The sequence below is a fragment of the Cephus cinctus genome, unplaced genomic scaffold, assembly GCF_000341935.2.
Source record: "Cephus cinctus unplaced genomic scaffold, Ccin1 Ccin1_scaffold1439, whole genome shotgun sequence".
Taxonomy (NCBI): domain Eukaryota; kingdom Metazoa; phylum Arthropoda; class Insecta; order Hymenoptera; family Cephidae; genus Cephus; species Cephus cinctus.
In genome coordinates, this window is record NW_014333818.1 from 154,051 (window position 1) to 161,503 (window position 7,453).

At 46.4% G+C, this 7,453-nt stretch overlaps 1 long non-coding RNA gene across 1 annotated transcript in view; it reads right to left on the reverse strand.

The window, feature by feature from the left end:
* Positions 1–2,115: 2,115 nt before the first annotated feature.
* LOC112495164 overlaps positions 2,116–7,453 on the reverse strand; it is a 30,675-nt gene continuing 25,337 nt past the window's right edge. The window contains exon 4 of the long non-coding RNA XR_003061477.1: positions 2,116–2,317. This is a non-coding gene — a long non-coding RNA (uncharacterized LOC112495164). The remainder of the gene's footprint in view (positions 2,318–7,453) is intronic.

Below are 7,453 nucleotides of genomic sequence, written 5' to 3' on the forward strand. Positions count from 1 at the left end.
GCTAACCAAGTATCCTTCTGTCCTGATGGAAGACAACCCCCCGAATCTCGTAAAGACCTACGATAAGTTGCGAGACAACATTAGTCAGGCACCTAACCTAAATGGCATTCAGAGGAGCGTCGATCGGGTACGGCTGTTGGCTTTTCTGTTGACTCGCAATACCAAACTGGCACTATGTATAATAGTAGTACGGTATGCCAAACGGCAAGGAGGATTAGGTATATCTTTTTTTGGTATTATTAACGAGCCGCTATGAGTCCCTATAAGGGACCCTAATAAGTTAATACTCCAAGTCAATCGGAATGGGGCCGATGAATATTCGCAGCTTTGTTCGACGACGACAGCAGCAACGTCGAATGAATTTGCCGCATCCACCGTAGGAATAGATTTAACATAGCGCCACATCCTTTTGACTTTGTGCCTTGTTTATAATGCTATCGAATCTATTGTCCTTTGATGCCCCTCTAATCTTTTTCAAAATTATATATCCTATCGGTTATGCTCCACTTCTTCCATTCGCCAAAGACATTAATCTTTGTGCAGATAGTTTGAACTATCTGATTATAATATAGAGTTGTGAGAGTTACCAGTGTCATGACGCTATATGGCTGCGTGGCAACGACAACGATTAACGACAACGACAACGTGCTAAAAAGCCTGCATAATAATCCATTAAGTACACGCGGGAATGCGAACCCGCACGTCCTCGCGTCATTGTTATAATGCGAGAGAAAAAGCATATTAGCAATTATACGCAGATACGAGGAAGTGCGCCTTTAATTTCAGGGACAGTAGTCGCAACTACATAGTATCATATCGCAGAGAGTTCGATAACGAAACTATAATAATTCTCCCGTAGTAGCGAACAGCTACTGTCCTCTAGAGACTAGACGGCAATAGAGAGACGCAGAAGAGCGAAACGCAGATCGCCGTACAATAACTTGAAGCTTCAACGATTCAGACAAGAGTGTCGAGCGGAGTGTCTTGACGTCTCGACGTCTTGGCGTTCCGGCGTTCCGGCGTTCTGGCGTTCTGGCGTTCTGGCGTTCTGGCCTCTTGGTGCGACTGGAAGGAAATGCAGATCAGAGGGCAAGGATGAAACGGTAAGGGAGGACTCATCCGACTTTAATCCATATTTAAGTAATTGTCTGTATCCGGCTGGGAGGACATTAGTACGGCGCCTCGTGGGTAATATCTTCAGCTAACTACTAAGAAGGCCCGAAGGCAAAATCAGGGAGAAAAGCGAAGGGGGAATGCTCTGCTTCCCTCAGTTGCTTGTTTTCGATGCTCTCCTTGCTTTGGTTTGGCTGGTTTGGCTGGTTTAGCAAGGCGCGAATGTACATTACGAGACAACCGTCCGCTCGGCACTAATGATAATTGGAATGTTTCTCGAGAGACGAAACGGGTAGAGGGAAGACAATAGAGAGAGAGAGAGATGCAATGAGATAGGAGACGGAGCTCGAGGGGAGGAGGAGCTTCCCTCGTGCGTGCAAGGGATGTAAGAAACGTAGACAAAATTTGAGATTGAGAGAAAAGGAAAACATTTAACGAGTTGGTACGTGCAGAATGTGTTGACATGTACCCGGCACGCATCCCCAAGATTGACGTCGATTTCGCGAATACGAGAATGCTCGATGCGGAAAGAAAGCATTTATTATAGGACATCCAAGGCCCCGAAGCCTCAAGGCTGAGTACAACCCCCAAAAAGTCCAGAGGGTCGTTTGTTTTATAGATGAAGAGCCGGTATTTATTATATGGACGATAAAAGGTGTCTCATTCATCTTCAAGTTTAGCCGGCAGGGGGCAGCGAGGGAGACCAGCGCTGAAGAAAAGAGAACCAGTGTGGCAGGAAGGGAGGGAAGGGAGGGAAGGGAAAGTAGAAACGGCGAGCAGGAATGTTTCTTTAAAAGCTCGCCGAAGCTTTTTCACGGGACTGTAAAGTCTGGCATCGTGGACGATGGACAGCCAGTGTGTGCGGCTCTTTATTTCTAGGATTCCTAGCTGGCTAGCCATTACATTAGATAATTTCAGACAAGGAAGGAAAAACCTTTCAAAATGTAGACATTCAAATTATACCAGTTTTATATGATTCTATAAGTTTTATTTATTAAGCGTAGCCGCAGGAGATATTAAACTTGGCTGGAATGAATATGAATAGGAATATCGGCTGACACGAGTATCGTTGTCATCTCCTACCAAACGTATTTGACGTTCGTACTTCACACAGCCTGGACAGTAGCCGGGGCATCGTCAACCGCCTTCCGAGGATCCATCGTTTTCATCGCATCGAAATGAAGCTCCATCGTTCTGACAATCACTAGACAAAACGAAAAAAGAGCTAATTGCTTGCGATTATAGGATAAAAAACGGCGGAGAATGATCGAGACCCGCTCGAGAGGTGGAGCCCAAAGTAAAGGGTTGCAGAGCTGGGAAGGCTCGATTCCAAGTAAAATTGGTCCAGTGGGACTCTTCTTAACAACTGCGGGTAGGCGATCTTAAGGGATGTAAGAAGGAAACTCTACGAGGAAGTGGGTTGGACTGTGATGTCAGCGTAGTATAGCGTTGGTAGTAGCAGTGTGGCAGTGTGGCAGAATACTCTTCTTAGGAGCACCCCAGCGAGACGCAAAATCTTCCCTTCCTCTTTCGGCTCGATAACTCTGCCGAATTTGTAGTTGGCTTGTAAACGTAAACCTGACAGTTATATTCAGCCTCCGCTCTTTAGACTTATATATAACGCTATAACGCTTGAGCGTCTTACACTTGTTACCACGTGCACACGAGTTATAAGCTTTTGGCAAAACGAACCTCAACTATCGCTATTTTGTCTCTTTAGAGATGAAGTCGCCGCCAAAGTAGGAAGAGGTTTCTCTTCCGTATTTACGCACAATGTGCAGTTACGCACGATGTGCAGGGATGTTTGCGCGATGGGGACGATCGGGTGCATCGAGAGGGATTTCTTTCTTCAGGAGTGTCAGGAGTGTCAGGAAAGAGATTACGTAAAATCGAAAGATTGAAGAGTTACGAGAGAACGGATAGTTGGCTGAGTTGGCGGCGGTTCGAAATAAACGTATGCGAATGTCAGTAAGTATATTATTCGCTTCTCCATTTGTACGCGTTGGCGACGAGTGTATTAGGGCTGCAGTAAGGAACGTGTCCGGAGAATGGCTGCGGATATTGGCCGTAGATATATTTCTGAAAGAGCAAAAGGGAGCGCGTTGGAACATAAAAAGATCGCCGCCGCCCTTATAGCAATAGCGGACGCTCGTTTCTCTCTCTCTCTCTCCCCCTGTGCTTTTCTAACCTTTCATTCTTCTATTTCTATGTGCTACCTCCGTGCCTCTCTCTCTGCCCCACTATTGCCGCCGATTTATGGAGCGTTCTGTACATTCGATATTTTCTATTGTCGATCGCCCAATTTGTCTTATTTATGTTTCTCTTAGGGTGGCCACTGGAGTCCCGGATCCCCAGTGAGCCCGATGCCTTGGCCAACTTCCACTACCTTCTATTGGCTCCCTTCCATCATAGCCCTCTCTCTTGCTATCTATTTTCCCAGAGTATTCTGAGAACGAACTCCAAATGTCCCGTAACGTCCTGAAACATCCGCACCCGGGTCGCATTCGGCTCGAATATTCCTAAAAGGCGACTCCGGATGAATGCAAAACTTGCGTCGTCTCTGTAAACGCCGGCGAGTACCATCGCGTCTTCTTGAACGCTGCTTTTAGTTAAAAAAAAAAAAGAAAAGGAATTCGGAAGCCGCTACAGGCGAGGAATCGCAACTTGCAACTCGCACCCGATCTGTCTTGGAATGTAGTTCAGGTGGCGGCGTTAATGCGAGAATAAACAGCGAACCAAGGAAGCGGATCCCTCTGGCGCGGCTTACACGCTTTCCTCCCAACGCGTATTTCCTCCTACCGTTCGGGTAAGCTCGGTTAAGCCGAAACCAGGACCCGGCCGCGTCGCCTTGAGGTTCGTGCTTCGAGCTTCGAGAAGACTCGGACGCAGACCGGGACTGCGTGAGAGAGGGCTTTCTAATTAAGATCGTTAAACTGCCATGAAATTCAAATTACGTTTAGAGGTTTAGGAGAGTACCGACCAGATCACGATCACAGTGGACTATCCTAGTTATACAACTGAGAAGTAAACAGCGGTTTCGCATAGTCCAAGAAGTAATATGGGTCGTCGATGCTATGCCTCTTCCTTTCCTGGACGTATCGTCAATTGCTAATCATTACATCTCTATGCTCCTCGCGGCCGAATTATAGGATTTTAACACATTTGCCAATAAATGTTCTTTCTTGATCGAAAACAGGAAATAAAGAAGAAACAGAGAAAAAAGAAAGCCATAGCGAAGCAAGAGACAGTAAAGAATAAGACGATCAGGATTGTAACAAGGCGCGCTTTATTATACGCGCACTCTGCGTCTGCAATCAACCGAAGATGTTCAACTGATGCATACGGTGTCGCATCTAAAATTATGAGGTAAACTATAAAAAATTCGACCAATGCATTTAATGTAAGTCAATTGAGGCTCAAAGTACACGCTTCCAGCTCCATCTCTGTGGGATTCTGCGTCTCGTTTTACCGAAACGGAGGTTTTCGTGGACTGCTACTTGCAGAGAGAGAGCGAGAGAGAGAGAGAGAGAGAGAGAGAGAGAGAGAGAGAGAGAGAGAGTCTGGGAATGGTTGTTCAAAGGAAAGAGGCAAAGCTATATAGAAGCCTGATGGCAAGCAAGGGCTACGAGATTCTGATAAGTGTCCCTTGTAACTTATCCCCGTCCGGTAAAGGGGTGCTTTAGAGTGGCACGCGTCCCTCCTATTAAATTAATCTAAGAGGAAGGAGACGATTAAGTCGCACGGACGTATTGGCTCAAATCAGTCTAGTCTGATACTTTTCCAAATCTACAGGAATCTTATAAATCAATGACTTATGGGACTTGTCCTACCAATGGATAATGTTGTGTAGGAAAATACGTAAGAGTTCTATAAAAATGTTGAGGCTTGCTTAGCGCGTAAACAAAAGGACAAGTATTAACGGCGAGTGGAGCACTAATACGTGGATTATCGATAAAAGGATCCAATCGAAGAGTGCTGCTGCTGCTGCTGAGTATGACCATCGGGGTATAGTGCTGCGACAAAAAGAGACAACGCGCGATCCGTCGAGAGAATACACAATAAACTTTTCTACTACATGGAACAAGCGGCCGAACGAATCGGTGAATAAGGGGGAAGGGGTGGCAAGCGGCGAATAGCCAATAGTACATATATGACGGAGGCGTAGAAGCAGACTATGGAACACGTAGGGCAGAGAATGGAGCTTGAAGGACGAATAAGGGATGACGAGAAAGGGAGGTACGGGTCGTTCGGCTGACTTTCCTCGTTAACCCGATAGGAAAATTGTTCGTCGCCAGGCGACTATCCGGAAATGGGAGAGAGAGAAGAGAAAGAGAGAGAGAGAGAGAGAGAGAGAGAGAGAGAGAGAGAGAGAAAGCAGAAGAGAAAGTCATGGAGAAAGAGAGTTTTATCGTTGTGCCAATACAAAAGTTGATTGTCCCCTGGTGGAGGTCGCCGCATGGAAATCGACCGAAAGGCCTTCATTAATAATTTCTAATTACCATTTGTTTTCAGAGGTGGAGCTGCTCGTGGCCCTGCACGCCGCGCCTACTCAGCGGTTTCGATCATTGTTCTTAATTCGCTGTACGGCCGACAGAATAGAGGCGGAAGGATAAGAATAAGGACGACAAAGGGAATCAGAGCGATGAAGAATCCATCCGGTCCAAGTCTAATTTGAACGATATGCCGTCAAGGATAGCATTACAGAGATAACAATAATTATAAGGATTACCCAGAAGAAGGATAGGAAATGTCACGTGCGCGAATCTGATCTCAACGTCACTTCAGCCAAGGCCTTCGTCGCCGTCACCGAAATCCTCCACCCTGTCCCACTCCTATTTTCGGCCACTTGGACGTCTCCGAAAACTATCTCATCCTCGAGATGGCGTCTAATTTTCTTTCAATGACTCGGTCCAACCGAGAGACCGACGCTCCTGCAAGTGACCCGAGTCGCGCGTGCTTCTTTCGTCTATATGGAATTGGTGGTTACCGGTAACTGGCGTGTGCTTGAAAATAGGCCCGCACCACCACGCTAAAGGCATCATACCTAAGGCCCCCGTGGGGAATCAGATAAACTCATCCTCTGTGGCTACCCTCATACAGCAGACAAACGATCCCTGAAAATACCTCCAACTTTCCAATTAATTAACTGGTCCTTGCCAGAAGGTTCATTGAAATTTAAACGCTGCCTATATCTAAAAATCAAATGCATGTCAAGGAAAATTTTATAAAATATATTGGGAGCATATCGAGGACCATCTTCGTGATATCGTACAAGTTCAATGACAAAGTGAAATCCTTCTGCATCTCTGCGTAAACGGTACAGATGTACAAATGTAGATATCTGTAGATGTCACGATTGTATCACTCTGCGTAGCGAGTATCTTCTTTTGTCTAGAAACCTAGTTTTATCATCTGATCATATTATATGATAAATTCAAAGAGGATTCTCAAAGACTCCCGGCATGAAAATATTGCATTTGGCAAACGACAGGGAATCGATATTCTCTTTAGCTCGCAGTGGCGCTATCACTGTAGCAATTCAATGCTTATACTTTTTATTTTTCTTAACTTGAATTCCCTGATGTCTACTGGACTGGCACCATTCCTCCGACTGAATCCTTTCAACGCAACAAGCAACAAGCAATTCTGTAATTTGCAGGTACCTGAGAGAAATGCAGCTTCGACTCAGAGAATCGATTGATCGCACGCGTGCGAGCCGTGTGTCGATCGGTGGGTCGAGGCAGCCAGCGCTGAGGAAGATGGGGCTGTGGGCTAAGCGCGAATCACACTTGGTGGTTCGGTGCCGCGTTTCCCGCGTTTCCTGCATTTCTCGTGCGTCCCCACAGTCATCCAATTTTCGTGCATTATAAAAAATCAGGCAAGATCCTCGACACTCCGAGCCGAAACCAGGGGGAGAACCGTCGGGGCAATGAGATTGAGTATGAAAAGGGTGTCGCGGGCGCGCGCGACCCGCCAGAAGAAAGAGAGTCTAACTAAATGCTAAAATTGAAGAGGGTGCGAGTGAAGACGAGGGTGGGTATGGATGGCACGGGGTACTGTATACGTGTTTATCGTCGAGAGAGGAGATAAGCCGAAGGAGTTAAGGAAATAGGAAGAAGGACGGAATGATGAATAAATCTTGACCAATTTCCGATTCGTCCAAGTAACATAGGACTGCAGAGAGAGATCGTTTACCTTGGAAAAAGCGGCAGGCTATCAATGTCCTCAGGATTTGCCCAGAGACGCGAGGAGATGAAAGTAAGATGCGACGCTGCAGTGGTTCGAGTCCACGTCTGAGCAGAGAGAGAGAGAGAGAGAGAGAGAGAGAGAGAGAGGGGGG